Below are 27,680 nucleotides of genomic sequence, written 5' to 3' on the forward strand. Positions count from 1 at the left end.
CAGCCCAGCTGAACTCAATCCAATAGCTAGAACAACCTCTTCAAACACTTTCTCCCATATACTTAAGGAGTTTGCTGTCACAAGATGTGGCAATGGTCACAAGCTTAGATAGCTTCAAAAGGCAGAAAAATTCATAGAGGACAAGGCTATGAGTGTATAGAATACCAGTGGCAGTGGCAAAAGTGGCAGTGCAAGAGTACTGTCAGCTTCATGTCCTGCTCCTGGGCTTCCCAGAGGCATCTGGTTGGTAACTGTGAGAAACAGGATGCCAGACTAGATGGGTCTTTCATCTGATCTAGGAGGACCTTATTCTTAAATCCAAAATTCTCTGGAAATCACAGTCTTGACCCGAGAACCACTGCAAAAAGCACACCACGAAGGAGAGGGAAAACTAAAATGTTAGTACCAAATTTTGAAAAGCCCTGACCCAAGTTACTAGTCTTCCAATATTTCAAATGGCAGTGACTGTGTTAGGCTTATGGCCCAATCCTATCCAATAAGTTTTGCCACAGTTCTGCAGTCACAAATGGCAAATGGTAGTAGCGCTGGAGGTCCACTGCCACAGCCAGCTACCTCTGGCAGCAAAGGAAGCCAATGGCAGGACTAGGGAGTGAGCAGAACAGGGTGGGGAAGGAAGGAAGGCAGAATGGGGGAACTCCTGTATAGGGCTATAATGCGATGTCACCTTATTAATGTTGGAGTATACGGCAACACAATACTATTGCACATGAACCAAGGTGTGCCCCAAGGATCTATCCTGGGACCAGTGCTTTTCAACCTCTTCATAAATGACCTGGAGACAGGGGTGAGCAGTGAGGTGGCTAAGTTTGCAGATGACACCAAACATTTCCGAGTGGTGAAGACCAGAAGTGATTATGAGGAGCTCCAGAAGGATCTCTCCAGATTGGCAGAATGGGCAACAAAATGGCAGATGTGCTTCAATGTCAGTAAGTGTAAGGTCATGCACATTGGGGCAAAAAATCAAAACTTTAGATACAGGCTGATGGGTTCTGAGCTGTCTGTGACAGATCAGGAGAGAGATCTTGGGGTGGTGGTGGAAAGGTCGATGAAAGTGTCGACCCAATGTGCAGCTGCAGTGAAGAAGGCCAGTTCTATGCTTGGGATCATTAGGAAAGGTATTGAGAACGTAACGGCTAATATTATAATGCCATTGTACAAATCGATGGTAAGGCCACACCTGGAGTATTGTGACCAGTTCTGGTCATCTCAAAAAGGATATAGTGGAAATGGAAAAGGTGCGAAAGAGAGCGACTAAGATGATTACGGGGCTGGGGCACCTTCCTTATGAGGAAAGGCTATGGCGTTTGGGCCTCTTCAGCCTAGAAAAGAGGCATCTGAGGAGGGACATGATTGAGACATACAAAATTATGCAGGGGATGGACAGAGTGGATAGGGAGATGCTCTTTACACTCTCACATAACACCAGAACCAGGGGACATCCACTAAAATTGAGTTTTGGAGAGTTAGAACAGACAAGAGAAAATATTTCTTTACTCAGTGTGTGGTTGATCTGTGGAACTCTTTGCCACAGGATGTGGTGACGGCATCTAGCCTGGATGCCTTTAAAAGGGAATTGGGCAAGTTTCTGGAGGAAAAATCCATTACGGGTACAAGCCATGATGTGTATGTGCAACCTCCTGATTTTAGAAATGGGCTATGTCAGAATGCCAGATGCAAGGGAGGGCACCAGGATGAGGTCTCTTGTTATCTGGTGTGCTCCTGGGGCATTTGGTGGGCCGCTGTGAGATACAGGAAGCTGGACTAGATGGGCCTATGGCCTGATCCAGTGGGGCTGTTCTTATGTTCTTAACCAGCAGGGGTCAGTAAAGTTAGCTAGATAAAATTGATCTTATTCGTCACAACTTGGATGCCACATTGACAATGTCTGCTGATGTCCCCTTGGCAACTGCTTGTCCAGTGTTGTGAGATTCTTTTCAGCTTGTCCAGTGTTGTGGGATTCTTTTCAGCTTGTACAGCCTGAGGATGTGGACAGACTCCTTTGGAGTGTGAGGCCATCTGCCTGCCTGCTTGACCCTTGCCCAGCTTGGCTGATAAGAGCTGCCTGGGGTGACTGGCTGAGTGGACAGGGAGGGTGGTCAATTCTTCCTTGATGGAGGGGACATTGCCATGTGCTTTGAAACAGGCAGCGGTTCACCCCCTCCTGAAGAGGCCCTCCCTGGATTCCACTGTGTTAGATAACTACCGGCCAGTCTCCAACATCCTGTTTCTGGGCAAGGTAATTGAGCGGGTGGTGGCATCTCTCAACTCCAGAGGGTCTTGGATGAAGCGGATTATCTGGATCCTTTTCAATCTGGTTTCAGACCAGGCTTTGGGACAGAAACTGCCTTGGTGGATGACCTACGCCAGGGACTGGACAGGGGGAGTACGTACCTGTTTGTCCTGCTGGACCTCTCAGCAGCTTTCGATACCATCGACCATGGTATCCTTCTGGGCCGACTGGCCAAGTTGGGAGTTGAAGGCACTGTTTTGCAGTGGTTCCGCTCCTACTTGAGGATCGGTCCCAGATGATGGTGCTGGGGGATACCTGTTCGACACCCTGGCTCTTGAGGTGTGGGGTGCCACAGGGTTCAATTCTGTCCCCCATGCTATTTAATATCTACATGAAACTGCTGGGAGAGGTCATCCGGGAGTTTGAAGTGGGGTGCCATCAATATGCTGATGACACCCAGCTCTATCTCTCCTTTCCTCCAGACACCAGGGTGGCAGTTGAGGGCCTGGAGCGCTGTCTGGAGGCAGTAAGGATCTGGATGGGGGCTAACAAGCTGAAATTAAATCCGGATAAGACAGAGACTCTCCTGGTTTGGAAATCCTCGATGCAGGTGCTGGACTATTGGCTTGCACTGAATGGGGTTGCACTCCCCCTGAAGGAGCAGGTCCGCAGCTTGGGGGTCCACCTGGACTTGCAGCTGCTCCTGGATTCCCAGGTGGTGGCTGTGGCTAGGGGGGCCTTCGCTCAGCTTCAGCTGGTGCACCAGCTGCGGCCGTACTTGGATCATGCAGACCTCGCCATGGTGATCCACGCCACGGTGACATCGAGGTTAGATTATTGCAATGCACTCTATGTGGGGCTGCCCTTGAAGACGGTTTGGAAACTGCAATTAGTGCAGAATGCGGCGGCCCGTGTAGTTACTGGAGGTAGGTGGTTTGACTGAGTCAGTTCGCTTCTCCAGCGGCTGCATTGGCTGACCATTTGTTTCCAGGCCCAATTCAAGGTGCTGGTTTTGACATTTAAAGCCCTATATGCTCTGGGCCAGGGTATCTTAGATATCGCCTACTCCCGTACAATCCGGCTCGTCCTCTTAGGTCATCAGAGAAGGCCTTTTTACAAGTGCCACCGCCTAGGGAGGTATGTAGGGCGGCGGCAAGAAATAGGGCCTTCTCAGTAGTGGCAGCAACACTATGGAATTCACTTCCCCTTGACTTAAGAATGGCTCCCTCTCTTGAGACTTTTCGGCCAGGCCTGAAGACCCTTCTGTTTAAACAAGCCTGAGTTCTCGGCCTTTTTAACATCTTTTCAACATGTTTTAATATTTTTAAATACTTGGTTACAGGCCTGATTCTTTTATGATTTGCTGCTCTATGCTCTTTTTACCTGACTACTTTTTATCTGACTACTGTTTTTATGATATGTGTTAAAATGCTTTTATGTGTTTTTAAATTATGTTTTCAATCTGTTTTAACCTGTTGTAAGCCACTTTGAGTCTCTTCGGGGGGGAAGGCGGGGTAAAAATAAAGTTATTATTATTATTTATTAGATGCAGTGACATAGGGGGACAAATGGCAAGAGGGTCAAATGCCCTGGGTGCCAGGTTGGGGGGCAGCGTGCACCGCCATCCATTCCCCTGCGATGCTTCCCCCATTCCACTCAGGGATTTTCTCCCAGAGGCATTTTGAGGTCTGGGGAAGAACTGTGCTGCCTCCCTGATCCTCCAAAGTCCTTGTAAAGTCTTCAGAGGACCAAAAATAATCACTTCCTGTTTCACAGAGGAAACCAGAAGTGAAGTTTTTAAGCTCTTAGAAGGCCTTCTGAGGGCCTGAGGCTTTACAAGGCCTTTGGAGGGTCGGAGAGGGTGTGCGTGTCCTCCCTGGGCCTCCAGAAGGGAGGCATGGGGTTGCAGCCCACTGGAGGGAGGGTGGCAGCTCGGCAGTTGGGGGGGGGAGCACAGCCTGTGGTCTTGGCCCTGGGTGGTACTGGGGCCAGGATTGCCACTGGCTAGATCAGTAGTTCTCAAGCATTTTAGCACCAGGACTCACTTTTTAGAATGACAATCTGTTAGGATCCACCAAAAGTGATGTCATTAACCTGGAAGTGAAGTCATGGCCAGTAGGGACATCATCAAGCAAGAAAATTTTTAACATCCCCATATGACAAAATCAAATCAATTAAGTAAATTAAATGTTTGCCATAAATTAAAAAAATTATCTAAAATAAAGAACTCTCCCAACCCTCCCAAGCAGTTGCTGATCTGTTTAAAAAACATTCTCCAAACATCCCAAAGGCTGCAAGCCTATCCACACGTACATGGGAGTAGGCCCCATTGACTATCATAGGCTACTATGTATATGCTTTTACCAAAGATAGTTTAGATACCAATTTGATACCTAATTTGTTTGGGCTACTATGTATATGCTTTTACCAGTTAAAAGTACAGATCTGTCATATTTCCTCAAATGCAGTAACATACCATGGTAGCATCGAGTTTAATACATTAAAAGTAAAATACATCTTGAAATGAATGGAGACCCACCTGAAATTGGCTCACGATGGGCCGAGTGAGTCCTGACCCACAGTTTGAAAAATGCTGGTAGGAAGACAAATTGTTCTCTCTGTCTTTTCTATCCTCAGGTCATGCATGCTCTTTGTTACCCAATATGCCATTCTCAGTCCTTGCTTCCATTTTGCTCTTTGTTACCCAATATGCCATTCTCAGTCCTTGCTTCCATTTTGCGCTCTCTCTCTCTCTCTCTCTCTCTCTCTCTCTCTCTCTCTCTCTCTCTCTCTAAAGAGAAGACATGTAGCTAGGCAGCTAGCTGGAGGTTCAATATTTTCCCATAACAATGTATTTCCCTTAAATAAACCTATCTCTGGGCTTTTCTGCACAATGTGCCTTTTGGAGCCTCTTTTCTGCCAACAAGTAAAAAATTTCTTTCTCCTGAAAAGCATTCAATACATTGGAAGAGAGGAGAGGCAGAACTCAATAACATGACATCACATTTACAATGCAGTCTTAACCACGTCCACTCAGAAGTAACTTTAACCGAATTCAGTTGGGCTTGCTCTCAGGAAAGTGTCCACAAGATTGCAGCCAAATGGCCCGATCCTATCCTCGCAATACACTGGTGGGTCCCAAGATCTGCCAGCATACAGTGTGGTCTGCCATCATGGCAGGCCCTCTGATTGTCTGTGGAGAGCTGTTGCCAGTGCAAAGGCTGCACACACACACATGCTGGTAGTGGATGGGTCTGCACAAACCATCCGCCTGCGTGGTCTTGGTGGCAGTGGGGGAGGATTGGGGCAGGGATCAAGCCAGGATTGGGTAGATCAGGGATGGGACGAAGTGATTTTCAGTAGCAGCACCACCCACCAGATAAGATTCTGGCTTGACATGCCCTCTGCAGCAGAACTGATCTATGCCAGCAAAAGAACTCGCATACATTTGAGTAGGCTTTAGGGAGCCAAGCAGTGACTGGAGAGATAAGTAAAATGTTTCTTTGGCCAGCTTAGTCCCCATTGGTGAATTGGATATATATATAGCAGAGGTTATACTAGCTGCCATGAAACTTGTGCACCAGCAGGGGATAGGATGGGGTGAAAAGGTTACCAAATATTACAAAGGGAGATATAGGGAAGATCAGTGGCAGCCCTGCACACCTGTATCACAAAGTCAGGCCCTGACAGTGACTATGGCTGTCTTATACAGGACAGGCTACAAAAACTCTACTGCAGATAGTTATGCAATCACTTGCTTCCCCCCCCCCTCACCCTTCTACATAATGCTAATTTCAGCTGAGACTTGCAAGTCTTCTTCATTGTGAAATTTCATATCCCATCCAGTGTTCTCAGTTTTACTTAATCCACTCTATTATCACAGTGGATAGTCTTGTTATTCCTATAAATGACTTTTTAATGGATACAGCTATCTTTCAATTCTTGATTATTAAGCAGTCACAAGCTAATTTCCGATTACAAAGTTGAACATTTCCAAGTAGAAATGTAATAGTCTACAAGGAACAAAGCGATATCTGCGGGACAGAGTGTTTTGTCCACAAATCGTGACAGCTTCTCCCAATCCAAGTCTATTGGTGCCATGTTGCTAACTGAGAACTGAAAATCTGAATAAAAAATAATAATAAAACCCTAAAGCGATCTTGCTTTTAATTGCACTTTGGAATTAAACTTAATTCCAGGCTTACAGGAAACAACAGGAGATTTCTGACAGTCTTTAAATTAGCTGTGAAAGAGTTCGGAGTTTTTAAAATGAATTCTTCAAAGTAAGAAGCAGAAAATGAACTCTGCAACTTCAACAAACTATTTAAACAAAGTTTCTCAAAATATTTTTTTAAGGCATATGTCTTTTTAAGGCATATGTGCTTAGATGTGGCTGTAGTAGTGGTTAGAGCAGCAATTTTCAACCTTTTTCATCTCACAGTACACTGACAAGGCACACTATGCTGCAAATGGGGGAGGTCTCACATCCCCCATTGGCCCTATTAATAAATGACCTTCCCCCAAATTCCTGTAGCACACCTGGGCACCACTTGTGGCACAGTGGTTGAAAATGGCTGGGTTAGAGTAGTGACCTAGAACAAGGAAGGACTGGATTTAAGTGCCTCCACAGCCATGAAATTAACTGGGTGCTCTTGAACCAGCCAGCCTAACCAGTTTTTAGACATGCTTTTCAAACACTTGTAATATGTATATGTGGGGGAATTCTATATTCTGTGCAGGGATCATGCAGTGGCCAATGGCACATTGGATTGGCATAACAAAGGAAAGAGATGATATTAAAGGCACGCAATAGGTAACTGTTATTGTGAGTTTATAACACAGTAGCCAGAAAGGGAAATCAAACATTAAATGCAGTGCAACACATTCAGCAATCATACAGTTAACACCAGAATGTAACAGTTTTCTCAGTAGAGGGAAAAAGAAGGAGAAAATTCTTACAAGGAAAAGGGGCATATCATGGTGCAGGCAAAGGAGAGGGAAAAATAGTGCAGAACAGGTTACCAGAATAGGGGCTGAAAATGATAGTGTTGTAGGAGAGGAGGAGGAGACAGGAGGGGAAAAGAGACAAAAAAAATTGGATGGAAATAACAGAAAGTAGCAGGGAAATACTAAGATTCCAGCCACAGTAAAAGACTGTGGTGTACTTGCAGTCCTCTGTAGTCTTCTATAGCCATGGAGTGAGTCCCCCCAGTAGGCCATTGAATCACTTCACTCACTCTCAACAGGAGGGCTAGTTTTTCCCACCATGCAGTTCCTCTTCACCAGCACTGCAGATATACTGCCAAGCAGTTCAGCTGTTTGAGAAGCCACAATGAAGGTTAAGGGGTCTCGCATAAGAAGGAGTCCTAAGGCTAATCTTTGAGCCTGCCCCTAAAACAGTCAAAAATAAACCAAAAGCCCTAAACTCACAAATGAATACACAGTGCAGACACACAAAGGAGGAAAAGGTAGAGGTACAAACTATATCATCACTTTGACTGCATGAGAGACACAAAAGATAGAGGGAGGGTTGTGGGTCAATGGCCAAGATTGCCAAAAACCAAGGTTACTTATCCCTATATACTGCCTCTTGACATCAGACCAACTGCAGTCTCATGAGACTGACCTTGCACCCAGTGCTGCATGCATACTTGTCATGGAACAAATCTACCCTTATATTGTGAGGATATTGTGGAGGAGAACTAGGAGAACTACTTTAACCTGAGTTCCTTGTCGGAAGTGATGTTTTTAATTATTTCAGCATTCATATCTGAATAATATTATTTACATAAACCCAATGAGGAGGCCTGCAAACTGTCAGAGGGATAGGGATCCCCATGGTTGATGTTGAGAAGACGCACCCCAGGAAACCAGAGAGCATCCCCACCCTGGTTTATAACAGCAGCGCGTATAGTAACTACCTGAGCTTCTCTATGCCAACTCCAAAGGACTAATAGAAGCCTCAACTTTTTGAACCCATGCCAGAGTTGTTACTAGACAGCCTTCCTAAACCAAAAAGCATCTGGGGATAAGTCTTGGTTTCCCCCAGCTCTTGTTTACTCAGTGTGTACATCAAAATATCTACTCCTGGTCCCTGTATGGCACTCTACCTGCCAGTTCTGACCCCTGGCCATAAGGAATGCCAAACCCAAAGAGCAATCTGGGGTACAGAGAGAGAGAGAGAGAGAGAGAGAGAGAGAGAGAGAGAGAGAGAGAGAGAGAGAGAGAGAATTTCCTGACCTTTAAGGCAATCAGCTTTTCTCAGGCTGCCCCACTGGGTGGTTAACAATCAAGGCTGGAGGCTACTGAGGAGAGGAGGGGTGAGAAATTGAATAATGGCTCTTCTGGCCTCTTTCACCATAAGAAAAAAAAAATGACTTCTTTCCTAAAGTTTTCTTATACCTGCTGAAGAAGACTTTTGCACCTGTGGACTAGTGTAATGATTAACCATTATTCTATCTTGTTTGTGCTAATATTACACCTAACATATGGGATGGTGCTCAAAAGGAGTCCAGATTAAAACCCTTCTTCTTCATTTGTCATCCGTGGCTGTGATCCAATGAATCATTGTGCATTGGGGAGAGCAGCGCAGACAGCCATGCACTGATTCCTTATAACTTTCCACCACGTTGCACTGAGTAATGTGCAAAATGATTAAGTATTTCTGCATTTCAGATCTGCAGGCAGAGCAACATCAGTGAGTCCAATATGAAGTGTGGCTGTGGAGTATAGAACGGGGAGATAAGGAAGGGTAGCAGCGGCACATGTTTTGGCATGCTTATCAGGTTCATCAGGGGAAAAGGTACGAGCATCATGAAAGCAAACTATATCAGCATTAATTTCACACACACACACAACTGCACCTTTCCCTAGAGCTCTTCCACCGCTAATAACATGTACCTCTGTAAATCTATAGCTGGGGATTATATATCTTGTCTGAATGAGAACACTATGGAAACCTATTTATCATGGCCTCTAGGGGAAAGTTGCTCTCCAGAAACGACATTTTAAAGGATTATAAAGTGAAGCCTGCAATGGGCTATGTAATAGACATAAACCACTTAAAACAATCATCACTCTGACGGACTGTTTTCTTTATACAGGTATTGAACTTTTCTATCCCTTTATGAACACCAAATCTATGACTTATTCATTCCCTGCCACCTACAAAAGTGCGTGGAATGCTGGGATTCTATTGTTGGTATGATGCAAGGATATTTCTGAAAGGATGATATATGTTTCCCATGCTGATAGCCAATTGGTTGCTTATACAAATAAGCATGCAAATTAGGGTTTTGTTTTGTTGTGTGGTGTCTAATGACACCAATGATAGAAATTCCATTAGGGCTGCAGAGATTGTGTTGCAGAACAAATAAACAAACTGGAAAGCAGAAGCCACTGGGGTGTATTTGCCCATTTGAGCCTGAAATTAAGTGCAAGAACTGCCTTGGTTTTTATAGGCAGAGACATGTTTTTTGCAATTAATCCAATGCTATCACATCCAGAACTGAAGGAGCAAGATAGGAAGGAAGCCTGAAGGTTCCAGTTTTGGCGACATGCTGCAGAAAACAAAATGGTTGTCTGTCAGAATAGATATGGTCAGTTTGAAATGGCATTGTACTTTCAAGTAATTAAGGTTGTCAATCTGCTAACACATGGATAACATCCTGAGAACCAGCCTAAGGTATGTAATGCAGCTGCCTGTGGAAGCTGGGAAAGTGCAAGAGCTTTGCAGCCAGAATGACAACTTCACTAAGAATGGAAGCATCTATGAGTTTCATAGACTAACATTTTTTTTTTAATGAAAAAATAAGGTTTATGCTCAACCTACCTATATAAAACTGCCTTGAATCTATGAGACTCAAGTCTACAAGAAAAGTGGAACATAAATACTGTAATAAACAAAGAACTCTGGTCTTTCTAGAACAAGGGTGTCAAATAGCGTAGGCCAAATAGCGTTTGTGGTGCTTGCTGAGGGCTGGAAATGATGTCATTAAGCAGGAAGTGATGTCAATAAGCAGGTCATGATAAGAAATAAGCCCTTTTTCTCACTTAGGAACTCATTAGCAGTAAATGACAGAAGAGAAAATATGCAAAACTTGATCATATTTTCAAGATATGGGAGCGCTCAATAAGCACACAGGCTGGCCTCTCAGCAGTGACACCTTAGCACAGCTCAGCAGCTTAGAACAGCTGATGGTGATGCTGGGAGATCCCAAGGGCCAGATAAAGAGCTTATATGGGCCTCATTGGATCCACGAGCCTTATGTTTGACACATTTGTCCTAGAACATCCCCTGTGGGTTCCTTGTATATGTGTCTCTTTCCATGAAGGCTAAACACTAAAAGACTTGGTTGGGAGCATCTTCTCTGAAGGAAGTCAACCATCATCACATCTATATATTCTGTCACATGCCAAAAAAAATCATCATTAATGTGCAACAGGACTCATTAATGCGCAATTTTTTGCTTCAGACTCACATGGCTGTTCTACCAGAATGTCAATGTATTGTTTTTACACTCTGAGGAATCTCTTACTTTTCAACAGCAAGAAGGATCTCATTCTGTGTTCTGACATAAAGAGTTAGATCAGCTGTGGGCAGGAGCAGGACCTTTTCCTGTATGTAATAAGCTTCTGAAAGGTGAACCATTTAGTGGAAAGCGTTAGGTTCACTTCCTTTCAAAACATCTTTTGGTACATATAGCTGATCTAAGCATTCATATGTGTATCTGCTATTATCTAGCCCAGCAGTTCTCAAACTCTTGTGTAGAATTTGAGCCGGTGGGGACCAAGGGGCTTGAGTTCTACTCACCCCTGTCTGCTGCAGCATCCAGGGGGTGTGGAAAGCACCGCAGAGCACTCTGCGAAACCAGGTCTCAATACAGAAGTGTGTTGTGAACGCATTTCTTCAGTGTTTTGAAGTGTGGTAGGGGTCTATGGGGCTCACCACACCCCCTGGACACTGCAGCAGACAGGGATGAGTAGAACTCAACTCTGATCTAGCCTGTGCCTGCATGCATTTGTTTTAGATCTTGTTTTTATAATTTTGTAAGCTGCCTTGAACACTAAAAGAGGCAGGGAAAGTCCATATAAAGAAGTAGACAAATAAAAGCATGGCAAAAAGTTGTTCCTTCTCCACTACAATCAAAGAAGACCATGCGAGTTCTTGCCTGTGTAGTTGCAGCTGCTGAAAGAAGAAACATCAATAAAGGGGAAGGATATATGACTGGACAAGTAGAATTTCCTTTTGATTCCCTCTGCTATCCTATCTTTTCATGTTCTGTCAGTTGTTCTTGCAACACACAGAAGGAAGATGGCTCTGACATAATAAGAGTGAAAATATCCAAGATTCAGCAGCAGCGACATGCTCCCATCAAACAATGGCAAGACAACAATACCATTCAATGAAAAGCAAGTAGTAATGCTAGCATAACCACAGGTCTCCATCGCATACTTTTATCAAGGCACGGCCGCCACTTTCCAATGGTGCCATATTGCAAGATGGAAATCTCAGAAATGAGAAGTCAGGCCTGTGGAGGCTCCAGAGAAATGTTTGCCGTATTCAGCCTCTTTTTTTAAAGCTCCCTTGAAATTTTTTAGGTGTTACATCTGAGCAGGGATTTCACAATTTGCCTGAAACATTCACTTTTTGTGAAATGTCAGAGATAGTTACAACTCAATCCTACCTAAACTTCCCTGCACCAATGCAGCAGCACTGGCATGGGTTACACAGCATCCTGAGGGGCATTTTAGAAGAAAGATGGCTTTGGGTAAGGGGACATTTGTCCCCTTGCCCTGGGGTAAGCCCTTGCCTGTTCAATGGGTCAATTCGGACCTGCACCAGCTATATAGCTGGTGCAAGTCCACCTTGATCCATATTTGCAGGTCAGGCCTGAGAAGGGGGATAGCATATGGCAGACTGTAGCTGCTGATCTCATCCCCTCCTGGGCCCGATCTGCCCACCCCTGCCCTCATCACTACCCTCCCCCTGCCCATTCTACCCCAGACTTGTAGAAACTTCAAACTTCTCTTAAAATTCCTCAAATGTTCACAGGAATGGGCAAGCTGCTAAGATCTTGTCCTGGATTTGTTTGGAAACTATCAAATGTCTTCCTGCCCAGCTCTGAAAGGAATCAGACAAACTGCTGAACTAATTCAAGATGCTTCAGAAGCTTCAAAGCTGTCCACCCACCTCTCTACCAACCCGCCACTTCCTTCTCACCTATCTTCACCATGAAAGGGCAACAGAACAACACCAATACCAGCAGCAGACTCTATATGAGGAGAAAGGAGGCAATGCAGAGGGAAAAGAGGGAGACAAAGAAACTTCATCCTCCTCTAACAGAGCAACTCTGAGGCCTGGTCTAGAGGGTAGAGCCTCCGTTAGCCCAAAGATAACATCAGAAGGTCACCAGTTCGAGGACACCGGCAGCTCCCTGACGGCTGAGAATGGCGAGAACTTGAAGCAGCTGACAAGCCGAGCTGAGTGATTCCACCTGCTCTTGGTGTGAGCAAGAAGCATCTTGGCTGCCCTCCATGTGAGAAACAGAGCTGCTTGTCAGCCTGCGTGGGAGGCAACTGGAGGCCAGAAGTGAGACCAAACCAGGAAGATCCATTCTGAAATGTTGTTGGTTCTTGAAAGACAGAACCTCTACGATTGTAAAAATCCCCTTGAGGGATTTAGAAACGCCTGCCTATGTAAACCGCCTTGAATAAAGTCAGAGGAGTAATCTGATGACCAGAAAGACGGTATATAAATACCTTGTTGTTATTGTTATTGTTATTGTTTCTCTTCCCTCTCAGGTGCTGACTCCTGGGGTGGGTGGACAATTTTTCCAATCTCTTGTTTCTCAGAGGAATTATATAAACTCTGGCAATTAAAGGGAATTTCAAGCTCCAAGAATTGTTCTCCAAACCCAAGCCCAGTAAAATCCTCCAACATCTTTAGATGTTTCATGAAAGCATAACTATCTAAATTTTCCTCAAAATTCAAAATATGTCTCAAAAATTTCTCATTACTTCAGACAAGATTTGGCGGTGATGCCTTTGAAGAGCTACTCATACAAAATAGCCTCCATAAAATTGTAGTTCTGGTGGCAACTTGAAATAACATGATTCCTTGAGATGTTTTGTTTTAAATATTTTATGTTGATTCAGATGCCTTCAGGGACAGAAGAAACTAAAAAAAAAAACCAACCTCCTCATCAATAAATAAGTAAACAAATAAGCAACACAAAGTGGAGGAGTGTGAACTGGATATTTGTGGGATTTTCTGAGAGCCAATTGTAGGCTACGTATACTAAATGATACCAAGCAGGTGAAATCAAATGTGCATCAAGGGGAAGATTCAGGGCCACTAGAATGAATATGCCAGGCAAACATATGTAGATTTTACTCTGGGGTGTGGTCCTGAAAAACACCAAAGGCAGAGCTGAAACTTATATTTTTCATGATAGTTTCAGGGGAAAGTGGAATATTTTCATAAATCTGTTGACGTGCTGAAATTTTCATCAAAGAATTAAAAAGAGAAAGAATTCTTCCAAGGCATAGGTAGATACAAATTATTTGATCGGATCTCAAAACATGCTTAACCTCTCACTCTACTCCAGTGGATGCATCTCCAGTGTCAAGTTACCCCATCCATAACATTGATGGAGTAACATTGAACTCACTTCATCTCATGATATCTTTAGATTGTTGATATGCCCACTCTCAGTCCACATCATTGGCTAGAGGTGGAGGAAGCAGGGAAATGTCAAGCATTTATAAGGTCATGGGGTAAATTATGCTAGATGTTACAGTCAGAAAGCAGACTATGGCATGGGGCGACTAGTGGCAACCAAGTGTTTCTTAATCAATGGTGTCACTAGGGGGTGCGGGTTGCACTGGGTGACGCGCACTGGGGAGGTGACGTGCACTGGAGGGGTGACACACTAAAATCATGGTGGTTAGGAGTAACCCTATCATGTTATATACTGTTGGATGCAGAATTTCCAGCTGAATGCAATGCAAAAACCCAGAGCAAAATATCTCCTTTCTATCAAAAGTTATGGCCAAAAAAAAGAGAACAAAAATGCATGGAGCCCTATGGAAAGTGAAACTGAGCCATATCGTGAGATTACTTGTGAGTAGGTGAACTTGTCTTAGACCATCGGAAAGGGCAGGCTGAGAGGAATCCAACAACACCAGAATGGTCCTGATTCAATGAATGTAACCCAAAAATAAATCCGAGAATGTGGTTCCCTCCTCCAAGCTGGCGAATGTATTGAGCCCTATGGAAAGTGAAACTAAGCCACATGGTCGTATTTATTAGCGAGTAAGCAAACGTGCCTTGGCTCCTGGGCAGGTCAGGCAATGAATACAGTGGGTTCTCAGTAAACCTGTATGGAATTTTGCTGTAAGAATTTTACCAGGGTCTTGGGAGATTCATTATGAGTTGCCTGTTATCAGTATTCCTTGTAAAATGTAGTCTCATCTTTAATAATAGTCTTCCTTTTAGTGCATGTTAGAATTGGATCAGTTCTGTGACAACAATAGTACAGTGGTACATTTCTAGCATTCCAAATCTGATGTGTTTGCTTTGTATGAGAAATGAAAAAATATGCTCTTGGGTACAGGGTACCTATTTCAACAAGCCTCCAGTGATAATTCTGTTTTAAGTCAACACATTGTCTGGAGTGATCCTTCAGAAATCAGTTCAGACATATTGGACCTTGCTCAGGCTAAGCAACAAGGAAAGATTAAAGTGGTCCAGAGATAGTCCAGGGAGCTGATGTCATAAGCGAGTAGAGTTCCAGTGCCCTGTGCTATATTAAAATGCGGCTTTGAACCATAAAGAGAGAAAATGATAGCTCTCCTGGTATATAGTCTTATAGCTTAAACAATGCAGAAAATTTCATTCCACGTGTCCCATGGCAAAGATCTCTGCCTAGAACATGTTCAGGTTTGTCACATTTTTCTTACTCTTGTTTTCAACATTAAAAGTATTGTTTTATGGTCTGTACCATTCACTTGATGCTTGTTGAAATTTCTTTAATGTGCCCTATCCTGAGGGCTCAGAGAAGGTAAAAAAAAAATAATCTTAAAACAATAGCCCAGTGGCATCAACAAGATCACAGTAACACTGCAAGTCACTTAGCTTCTGTCATGTGTAGCTTTGGTTTATAGAACTGCACAGGAAGATATCTGCAAACCACCCATAGGAATTTTGCTAATTTTATTGCTAAATGTGCTCCATGTCCTTTGCCCTTCCGGTGGATGTTTGCAATTGCAATTCTTGGCAAACAAGTCTGCTTGTTTGTACCACCCTTTTTCCTTGTGCCGTCAAGCATTTTTCAATGTTACTACGTTTCAGTGTCACTAGATTTACAGTATCGGTATATATCTGTGTTTCAGTTTTGCATCTACATTCTCACCAAGGGCCTAGGCATGACAGGTTTGCCATATTTAATAGGAAAATCTAAGGATACAGAAGAATTTCAGAAATAGTGATATGATATATTGGGGGTTGAAGACCCCTGTATGGAAATACTCTAGCCATTAAGGGTCTTTGGAGAATTCTGAACCCCAGGAATTCTTATAAAACTCAAACCCACAGTAGTGTCTCTAAGGGTAAGAAATGTGACAACCTACAAATCTATCCAGCATGACTCCAGAAGATGGGAACTTAGCTTCGAAAGAGGTTGCACACCAGTAGTGTTCTCGGGGGGGGGGGCACAGTTGGTGCCTAAGTTGCCCCTCCCCCTCAGAGTCATTCTGGGTGGTGAGAGCAATGCCTGCAAAACTTAGCACTGTGCCCCCCCTCTGGTAATGCTACTGGTACTCATGCAGCAGCAGATTACATGCATAGGACTATCAGCAAGAAATTCTGCAAGGTTGACATTAGTAAGCAGCATATTCAGACAAATGCTATTGACCAATAAGCCCACTATGGTCCACACACATGGGAAGAGCCACAGGGCCTATTGACATAAGGTAGCCCACAGAGCACACAGCCTGGGTTCCCCTCAAGCCTTGGATCTCTGGACTATCACTTATGAGGTAGATGAGTGGTTTCTGTTTTAAGGGTACTCAAGAAGGTAGAGTAAGTGTAGAAGTAGAGTCAAGTTCAAAAATATTGAAGTGTACTGAAATGCACACTGAAAAGTGAATTGCAAAGCAAGCGTGAAGGTTGTCTTCAGGTAAAACAAGCGAGGAATTCAGGTGAAACATCTGAGTCAAAAGTGCTTCAAGATGACTAGCTGAAATTATCAGAATGATCTCATACACCCTTGACCACATGGCTTAGAAAGTCAACCGGATAAATAGTACTTGTATAACTCCTTTGCTTAACTCAAGATCAGGAGAGAAATGTGAGCCCAAGTAGGTATTACAGTAAATGCACAGTCATGGCTAAAAATATCAGCTATGTGTCTAATTCCTCTTTTGCCTTCAACAATGGCTAGTAGAGCTTACTTTACTTCCTGTTGAGAAAGTCTGCATGTGGAGTGGGGTGGTGGTGGTGGTGAGGAAATGTAGCATGTTGTGAGTTTACCATCACAGTCCATGTTACGATCTCCACATTATGGAGTAGCAGAGCCCCTGAGAGGAATTTTATCAGGGGGTACAAAGTTTTTTGGGCCCCCTTCCCTTTTCCTTTAGTCATTCCTCCTGGGCCTGATCCACCCAACTACTTTGGTTCCTTTTGACCTTGGGCCCAGATATAATGTACCCCTGCACCCCCCCCCCCAGAGGCCCTGTGGAAGAGAGGAGTAGACATTGGGCAAAATCCTAACCAACTTTCCAGCACCGAGGTAAGGGCAATGCAACTCTGAGGTAAAGGAACAAACATTGCCTTACCTTGAGGAGGCCTCCGTGACAGCCACCCAACTGCAGGATGCAGCACATGCCCCACTGGCACAGCTATGACAATGCTGAAAAGTTGGTTAGGATTATGCCCATTGACACATGGCTTCCAATTTTGGCATCAAGCCCACATTTATTGTGATATCTACTTCGGCACTGACTTTTCATTTTTTGAGGAAGATTTGCTTGCTATTTTTTTTTTTATAAGTTCAAACTTTCCTAGTGGATTTCTATCCAAATGAATTCCAGTGTTCTGCTGTTAGAACTTACAGGCCTTCTGTTGCTGAGGTTCTACGTTTAGGGCTTTTGGACCCATGAGGAAGATAAACCTTTTTAATGGAGGTTTCTGTGCCACCAAGCTTAGTCACTTCAGCAATTTTATGGCCTCCTTTGCAGATACAACTTCAGAAACCAACATTTCCTCTGCATAAGCAGCAGGGATTTCCTGGCTCTTGCACTATCAAAGGATGCAACCCAAATGGGTGGAAGATAACAAAGTGCATTTCGAAATACTGTCACTGCCACAGTAGTTATGTAGGAGTCCTACAGAGCCTAATAAACCATTGTTTATTCCCAAAACAAGAATTAAATTGGAGCTTTGTCCTGTGAGTGATCCTCATAAAAATTGTACTATATTTATTCAAAGAACAGCTTTAAAACATGCTACTTGCTGATACCTTCACTTTTTATTTCCCAGTTTCTTTTCTATTTTTAAACAGCATGAATCCAACTTGGTGAAAGACCCAATAAGCCTAGTATGACTCAGACACCAACAAAGATTTAGAACCTAATCCTATCCCCCCCCCCCACTGGTGCACCCGCACAAAAAATGGGCACACTGTATTCCGCCCTCCCCCTTATATAAAAATACTTTTTATTTACTTCACCATAAACATCCTGAACGCCAATGAGCATCCTCAAAATGCTCAGACGGTATTTTGAAATACATCTGAGAAGCCTCAGGGGGTTTGCCAGGCTGGGGAAAGGGAGTGTGTGCTACTGCCACTGAAATCCACCCCCAAACTTCCTCCAGTTTGGCCCCCTCTCCACCCTGATCCTCCCACGAATGGCCCCTAAACTGCACCCGCCACAACCTTGCCTGCTCTAGCACGGACTGGATGAGCCTCTAGTACCCATATGGAGCCTCTAGTTGGTAGTCCTGTGGCACACAATAATGCCACAGCTGGCCAGGAACTTATGGCAACAGACCAGGAGATCCACTGCCGTAGATCCTCAATCGATTGGGTCAATGATGTCATTAAGCCAAGGAGGTCCTGTTAAATCTCTTGGAGTGTTGTCAATAGGCATCTAGAGATTGTTACTGACTCCTGGACACTAACCTGGAGGGTTAGCAATCCGAGTTTCAAACCACCTGGGTTCACTTTTCAGAAGCATCTCTGACTTGGATTATTTTGAAGACTGTAACCACAACAAAATACACTGGAATTTCTATTCTTATCATTATTCTTTGCAGCTGAATATATAACCAAGAACAGGCCTTTGAATCTTGCTAAGAGCCTTGCCTCTTTCTACAGTGAAATCTCTTTGCTCCCCACTTTGGAAACCTGGAATGGCCCGCCAGGCAAAGTAAATAAATAAATAAAAACCTTTGCATTACAATCAGAATTGCAAAATGGATTGCTGCTCGCCCCACCAGTTCCTGCTCCCTGTTTGGTTCTTAAAGCTGAGAGCGAGTGTCGAGGAGTATACAATGACAAATGGAGGATATTACTGCTGAGCCAGGCAAATGGTGCTCCTTAAAAACTCCTCAGCTGTGACAATGAATAGCTAAGAAGAGCAGAGAATATATAGATACTGCAGAAAACTAGATGTAGCTCCAGTATTATGAAAGCACTGTAACTTGTACTTCACTCCAGGTAGTAATCAACCTGGGAAAAGCTACCATATAATCTCATAGGTGGGGAGGGTTATGGGTAGATTTTCCCAAGAAACAGCAAGAAAGAATAACTACTCTCAGTTAGCATAATGTTTGTGCATATACAGTACATTGTCTGATTGCTTCTCTGGCTGGGGAAGACCTGCTTGACTATTCTTAAGTCCAGCAGCCTTGATGGTCACCCTCAATTTCATTACTCTGATAAAGCCATCTGCCTGATGTGGGCAACCAAAAGGGGGCAAAAAATCAATATCCATATTGTATGGTTATAGGGGCTTGGCAGTTGACTTTCAGTGCTATTCTATGCACACTTCCTTGGGAGTAAGCTCCATTGAACAAAACTGTACTTACCTCTGAGTAAGCACACATAGGATTGGGCTGTTATCCAGGTTGCTGCTCCAGTGGTTGCACTTGCTACCCATTCATTTCAGGCACAATTCAAAGGGTTGGTGCTTTACAACTTGGGACTGGGAGCCTATGTGTGCTGTCATTGACCAAGGCTAGGCTGACGGCAATACGGGCCAGGGTATTCTCCGTAGTGGCATCACAGCTATGGAACTCCTTCCCTTGTGTATGTGTGTGTGTTAAGGATTGCTTAATAAGGAAGCCTATGGGTGTCATGAAAAAAAAAATCACACACACACACACACACACACACACACACACACACACACACACACACACACACTACAGTTGTTCCTGTTCTTGAAACAAGTTACTATACATTAAAATGGAAGCTGTTCTGTTCTAAATGGCGAATTGGAAAATGAGTTTCCCCAAAAATGCTATGCAGAGAGAAGCAATGCTCTAGGTGTGATGGAATATGCCTATAGCCCTGAAAGAGGAGGAAAAGAAGAGTTTGAAATGTAATAATATTTGTTTAGGAAACAGAACCACACTTCTTTCTATGCCCTGAGGTTACCAACAGTGTAGACATCTGTAAGGCAGAGTTCTCACCTAATTGTTAAAAATCTCATATTTAATTACAATGTGAATCTCTCTTTTTCCCTCCTGTCTTTCATAAAATCTAAAGATGGCACCTTTGATTTCTTTTTTTTCCTCTTTTACATAATCATGTGCATGAAGCTCTAGTTAATTAGGAACTTTCCATAGACTTTTCCATACACTTTTCACACTGTAAAATGAAATAATGTTTAAAATAAAGAATGTGCAGAAATAAGCATAAACAGAAAGGAGAGCTTTTTGGACATTGTGAACCAAATGCACGTATGCAAGGAGTGACCTTTCTCCTTCAATCTACAAACATTCTTTACAGTGTGTGTTGAAAGCTTCACATACACAGTTGTATGCAGGGAGGGCTATACATGCAATAAGGACCCCGCCTTGGCAGCATTCTCAGTTGTATGTAGAAAGTCCTCCATGCAGGGAATTGCCACCCACTGCAATGGGGATCTTCCCCTTGTGCATCGCTTTTCCCCTTACTCACATCGGAAAGGAGCTGTAGTTATGTATCTATGGATGCACACATCCCTTAAGCAAAACTTCTGTGGGTGAATATTCTCACAGCAAAATATAATTGGCATTATCAAAAACTATGCACATCATGGGGGATAATACAATAGATAACAGAATCTATTTTCCAGATTCACAGAATAATGTTTTGTTAAAAACAGACATGATATGCTTTTTAACATCTTTTAATATCTTTTTAAATACCTGGTTACAGGCCTGATTTTATGATTTGCTGCTCTATGCCCTTTTTACCTGACTACTTTTTATCTGACTACTGTTTTTATGATATGCTGTTAATATGCTTTTATCTGTTTTTAAATTATGTTTTTTAATTTGTTTTAACCTTGTTGTAAGCCGCCTTGAGTCCCTCCGGGGATTAAGACGGGGTAGAAATAAAGATAATAATAATACTAATAATATCACTGTATGAGCTTGGCAATATACTACATTTCAGATACCATTAAAGCATACGCAAAGATCCAGCGTCTCCTCTGTCCTACACATTCTGCTTTCCAAAAACCACTTCAAATTACTCGTTCACAAAATCACATTCATGAGCATCTCAAGACGAGATATTTCGATATACAGGTTGAGTCTCATTATTCATGAGGGTTCCGTTCCCAGGACTCACATGGATGACAAAAAACACACTACAGCAAATCAATTTAAAGAACAAAGTCCCTTTGCTCTGGTGATTTAAAAACAGCCTTGCTGACCTTTTAAAACACACACATAGAGGCAATCAATCTCTCTCCAGGCACTTAGGCTTCACTAGGAGGCAGCAATCCCTCCCTTCACCAGGAGCCCCAGCAAGGGGGAAGAATGCAGAAGGTGATAATCACTGCCATTTAGCCTTCTTTCACATGCTCAGGGGGAAGGGAAGGGTTTGCCTTGTGCCTGGAGAGAGACTGATTGATGGATTGTCAGCCAGCTGCCCTCTCTGGCATTAATGAGGCTATTGTTAAAGGACTGTTTTCCTTTAAAGGGTACTTCTCATCATGCTGAGATAGAAAAATCTGTGGATAATTCGGTTATACCTGTAATCACTTGCATCTCTCTGTATCTGTTTCATATATCTGTAATCACATGCATCTCTCTACAACAGTGTCACCAGGGCCCAGCTCTGACGCTGCAGGGGCCCATTGGGAGGAGGGACTCCTCAGGAAGGAAGGACCCCTAGGCAGTCAGGGAAGTGGATAAGTACCTTCAGGATCCAGCCCCCCAGGCGAGGGGTCACCCTGGGAGTAGGGCCAGCTAACCCTCAAGATCTGAGGAGGATCACATGGCCGGAAAGGGTGGAGCCCTTGGGTCTGGCTGCTGGGTTCATAAGGAGCCCAGCAGGCGGAGGGGGGGATTACTTTTACAAAAATGAAAAGTGCAGAAAGAGGTGTTATGTGTTTTTGTATCACTGGAAAAAACTCACCTGTGCCTATAATGCCATGAAAGTCAAATATATAAGATATTAAAGTGTAACAGCTGTAGATGAGTCTTTGTATTGACACAAGGGATATATTCATAAATGCAGTCCGATTACTGTGCCTTCTAAGTCATGATATGTTTTGGGAGTGTATCCCACTGAAAGGTTGCACACGTTGACCCTCTCTCCCTGTCACTATGTTTTACAACACAATCCTATGTGTGCCTACTCAGAAGTAAGTACCATTGTGTTCATTGAGGCTTACTCCCAGGAAACTGTTATAGGTATCCCCCTGCAACATAAAACTAAGTCATTGTTACCGTCGCCTTAGCCCGTTTGCAGATCAAACATTCATATAACTAGTGAAAAGAGTACCAGCCCCCTTTTATTTGAGTTTTAGTTCTCAGAGAATTCCCACCTCTCCAGCCATAAGCTGCTCACCTGTGTGGTATAATGCAATGCACATTCATAAAGCACCTTCTGTGAGGGGCGTGCATGCAGGAGAATAAATCACAAAACTAAATAGGACTGCCTGAAACGCTCCAGAGAACAAGGATGTCTTCAAACAGGATATAGAAGTGGCATGGAATTCAACAGCCTCAGGCGAAAAGGAAAAAAAAATGACAAGCCATTACTAGTCTGCACTTAGAAGCCGATATAAATCAGCACAAGAGGAAAACGCAGGTTACAAGCAGAGGGAGACAATATTTAGTTCAAGGCCAGGAATGTGCACACTCTTACGAGGTGGAGGTGTATACATTTAAAAATCACTCCAGCGTGATGGGAAGCTCAGGCAGTGTTTGAAACAGGCAAGGGAAACATGATGACAAAGTTGCAGGCTGCTGCATAACCTTTCCACGCAATTCTGCTGTCGTGATTCTTCTCTTGTTCCCTCGCTGATCCGTTTCTCCAAAGTGTTGAGTCACCTCGGCTCCTTTTCAATTCAATCTTCCCTGCCACATAGAAATTTTTATATGAATACATTTGAAGCTAGCAATTTCCAGCTGAGGTCAAGGATGAACAATCGCCCCTTGATTGCAGGTGGGTTTGCTGTGAACATCCTAGGAACCTGCTTTCTGAGTTCACACGGAACATCTCCGCATATGAATTCCTAACTCCTCTAGCACACTTCAGTGATAAGATATTCTTCTCAAGTGTGGTAGCGGATTCATTATTCAAACAAAGTGCCCATTAAACATTCTGATGAAAGGAGTCGAGTTGAGAGCCTGAATGTCTCCCATCTAGTTCCTGTGACACCACCGCTCAGAATGCACCACACAACTGCAGGAGCATTCAAGCCTTCTTAGAAGCAAAGTTCTCTGTGGACTCCATAATGCAGCATATCCTCCTGGTTATCCCCTTCCACTCTGCAGAATAAAATGAGGTGGTAGGAAGGTCCCAGTTCTCAATCTGGAGACAATCGTATTCTCTGACAACTCAGGCCCTAGAGTGCTGCAATGACATGCAGTTACATACATAGGAGATGTTGCTACACTGAGACAGATTTGTTTTAAACAGATTTGTTTTAAACCAGTGGTTCTCAAAGTCCTACATGGACTTTGAGAACCAGGTAAGTCTTTGTGGAGGCAATGGTGGCAATGGCACCAGAGCAATCATGGTACTGCCACAAAGAAGGGACTTTCAAACGTACCTGGGGGGTCGCAGAAGTGAAGCCGGAAGTGGGTTGCGATTGAAGGTAACAGTCTTTCTACGCAGCAGGGAAGCCTGCAGAGGGGGCTGTGAGCCCCTCCATACCCTCCCAATGGCCAGTGCTACCCCCCAGGTACGTTTGAATGTCCCATCTTCATGGCGGTACTGCAATCGCTGTGGTACCCTCACCTCAGTCCTTTTGTGGCCAATCCCTTTAAGGAGGAAAGGTCATCTTCTGGTTCTCCTGGTGGGTTGTGACCCATCGCTTTTGAGAACCACTGTTTTAAACTGAATAGGGACTCAACATGTTGAGTAGTCTGATCTAAATTAAATTCATGGGGCTGGACCATCATGTCAACAAGGAAGTAAATTAAGAATAAGCTCCCATTTTTTATCTATACGTAACTCTTTGGAAGAGTGCATGGAAAGAATGGCTGTGGGTATCTATTGTGTCCTTCCAACATAAACGATGCATCCAAACAAAGGCCTGATAGATTCAATTACAACTGTGGTGCTTATGAAATTCATTCTCCTTGCCTGTCATTTGCTTCAGAAAAATAATGGCAGGTTGATATATTGCTATTCCCATTACTCTCTCATGCACTCAGAAGCAGAGCTAGACGGGGCAGTGCTGTAAGCACGCTCTGCAAACGTCATGTAAGTGCTCTCTCCTCCTCAGTGTTGGAGCCAATTGGGGCAACAACGACAACATACCATCACCGCCCTGAATGGCTCCAGCACTGAAGGGGAGGGGCCACTTACATGGCGCATTGCAGAGCATACTCTACTTACCGCACTACCTCTCCTTTAGCTCCGCTTCAGAATACATTCTTATTTTGTTAAAGGACCTGTGGACTTGAGGCAGGCTTTATTTCTTTTTTATGGTACCTTGCCTAGATGTCTTTAAAAGGGATTGGACAGATTTATAGAGGAAACGTCCATCATAGGTCACAAACCAGTGACAACTTCATGCAGTGTCCAGGTTCTGGAGGTAGCCTATCTCTGAATGACAAATGCAAGGGAGGGCAACAGAATATGGGTATCTTGTGATCTTGATTGCTCCATGAGGCACCTGGTGGGCCACTATGAGATACAGGAAGCTGGACTAGATGGGCCATTGGTCTGCTCCAGGAAGACGCGCCTTATGTTCTTGTTTCCACGGAGTTAAGTACTGGATAACTTTTTATTTTTTCTCCAGGAAAGTGTGTTTGATCTGATGTGCATTAGATCAATTGTTCTGGAAGCAAGAGTGATTATGACAGTAGCTTGGATGTTGTGTCTGACACTCCCTCAACCCCATTTCTTTCAGAGATCTCTTTTGCTCTTAATAGGGAAAACAAGAGCTAGGACAGATTTTTTTTTTTTATTAAGGACTGTTTATGGATTGTTTTTGAGTCCTTCCTTTTGAGAAGAACTGTTGTCTGCCAGAGTCCCATTTCTAATATACTTGGGTCATCATCAGAGCACACAGGCCCCAGTGATATCATCTTTCATATCAGCGCCTGACATTTTACAGCTTTTGATAGTTCACCCTGAAAGACACTAAGAGATAAAGCAATTTGATTTTTTTTTCTTAATACAAGATGTTATCTATTGAACAAATCACCAAAACATAGCTGCTCTAAATGAGTGTCAAGTTGTACAACAAAACACACACACACAACCCTCTACATTTATTACTGATTATTCGTCACTTCAGAGAACACATTGGAAGAATCACATGTTGATCTGCAAGAAGCAATTTTTCAAAAAACTAAATGATGCCGTTTTTCATTTGTTATTTTTACAAAGACAAAAAATCTAGGTTGTGTGATGTGTGAGATGCAAAGACTTGCTGTGTTTAAAAAAATGAAAGCCCCCATGCTGGAAGGTTGATGTTCCTGTTTCCTTTTCATTATGAAACCTAGGACTTCGAAAGAGCTAATGGAAATGTATCAGCAATTTACTTCCAAATCATGTGTAAACGCTTTCAGTAATTCATTATGACTTGGTATCTGAATGCAGTACAAATTATCAAGATAATACATTTATTATCTGAGAACTTTTTTTAAAGTATACTTATTATTACAAAATATTTACATACCACTTTATTATTATTTTATTTAAATGCTTTACAGCCCAATCCTATTCCCACCCCTCCGCTGAGGCAGCTGTATCAAAAACAGATGCACTGTATCCAGTGGAGGTTGGATCAGAAAGCTTTGGAGGTAAAGGAGATTTAAATTCACTTGTTGGCAACCTTCAGTCTCAAAAGACTATGGTATCATGCTCTGAAAAGTGGTTCTGGAACAGCATCTAGTGTGGCTGAAAAGGCCAATTCAGGAGTGACAATCCCTTCCACACTGGGAGTAAGTGCAGTCTGTCCCTGGTCTGTCTCCCTGGCTATGGGCCTTCCTTCTTTGCCTCTTAGCCTCAAACTGTTGGCCAAGTGTCTCTTCAAACTGAGAAAGGCCATGCTGCACTGCCTGCCTCCAAGCGGGATGCTCAGAGGCCAGGGTTTCCCACTTGTTGAGGTCCACTCCTAAGGCCTTCAGATCCCTCTTGCAGATGTCCTTGTATCGCAGCTGTGGTCTACCTGTAGGGTGCTTTCCTTGCACGAGTTCTCCATAGAGGAGATCCTTTGGGATCCGGCCATCATCCAGTCTCACGACATGACCGAGCCAACGCAGGCGTCTCTGTTTCAGCAGTGCATGCATGCTAGGGATTCCAGCACGTCCCAGGACTATGTTGTTAGGAACTTTGTCCTGCCAGGTGATGCCGAGAATGCGCCGGAGGCAGCGCATGTGGAAAGCGTTCAGTTTCCTCTCCTGTTGTGAGCGAAGAGTCCATGACTCGCTGCAGTACAGAAGTGTACTCAGGATGCAAGCTCTGTAGACCTGGATCATCTCCATAATCCTCCCACTCTGAAATTGGTACCCTTGAACCTGGGCCAATTTTTTAGCTGGAGCACATCAGATAAGAAAGAGGGAGCAGAGGGGCTGCCGAGGAGAGGAGAGGACCCAGCCTAGCCATCACCATCAGATCCACCCCCTCCTGCTCTCTTCCCATCCCAATTCTTCTCCCTCCTGTCCAGTTTTGCCCCTCTCTACCCTATTCCATCCTCCCCACCCCCACCTCCTCAACATCCTACCCGCCTTGATGAGTCCAGCACACTTCTCTGGCAGGCACATGAAGGCTCTGGCCTTCCTGCTGACACTCCAGCTTTGTGCTAATTCACGTGCTGCTGGAGTGCCTTTTGCAGCAGCCATAAAGGAGGGAGCACGAACAGAATGCTAATTCTGCCAGCACAATGAGCTCATAGGATTGGGCTGTTAGTATCTAATCCTATCTAACTTCCCAGCACTGATGCCACCTCAATGCGGCCCCAAGGTAAGGGAACAAATATTCTCTTACCTTGGAGGCCTCCATGACTGCAGCACCCATTGAGACAGCTGCATCAGCGCTGAAAATTTGGATAGGATTGGGCCTTCAATTTCATTATAAATTTAAGTATGACTTAATTTGAATAGTATTATGTTCTTCTGATAAGTGTCCAAAACATGCTAGATGCATTCCAAACAGGACAGAAGAAATGGGGCCAACAAGGCCTCCAGTGCAACAGCCGGCAGGGAAGCCACCCCCCCCAGCACTGATGCACTGGTGGTGGGGGCAGGCAGTGGGAGGAACAGGGCATTTCAGGGCAGTGGGGGAGGAAACATGGTTTGACGAGGAGACAGGATGGGGGGATCTGGTAGCAATGGCACATGATGAATCTTATCCCCTCTTTTCTAAACTTCCAGCCCCTTTTCCCTCCTTGGACATAACCAAAATAGGTGACTATGTCTAAGGAAGACCCATAGGTGGCCTCAGGTGCTGGAGTGAGTAAAAATTAGTTTTACTTACCTCCCTTTTGCCCGGGGGTCACCCCTCCAACATAGGATTCACTATGCAACTTTTTGGCAAGGTTGCATCGGTACTGTCGGCAGGGAAAGGAATGGCCTTACAGATGACAAAAACCCTTGCCATGAGAGAATAAGCCAACAAAGGTCATCCTCTTGCCCCCTTTGCTTCAACTCCCCATCCCAAAACAACACTGCCAAGAGTATCCCACCCATCAGCAGGTGTCCATTACAGGGCATGGGGGTTCTTCTCCATTTGTCTGTTGGTCT

The sequence above is a fragment of the Tiliqua scincoides genome, chromosome 4 (genome assembly GCF_035046505.1).
Source record: "Tiliqua scincoides isolate rTilSci1 chromosome 4, rTilSci1.hap2, whole genome shotgun sequence".
NCBI classification, from domain to species: Eukaryota; Metazoa; Chordata; class Lepidosauria; order Squamata; family Scincidae; genus Tiliqua; species Tiliqua scincoides.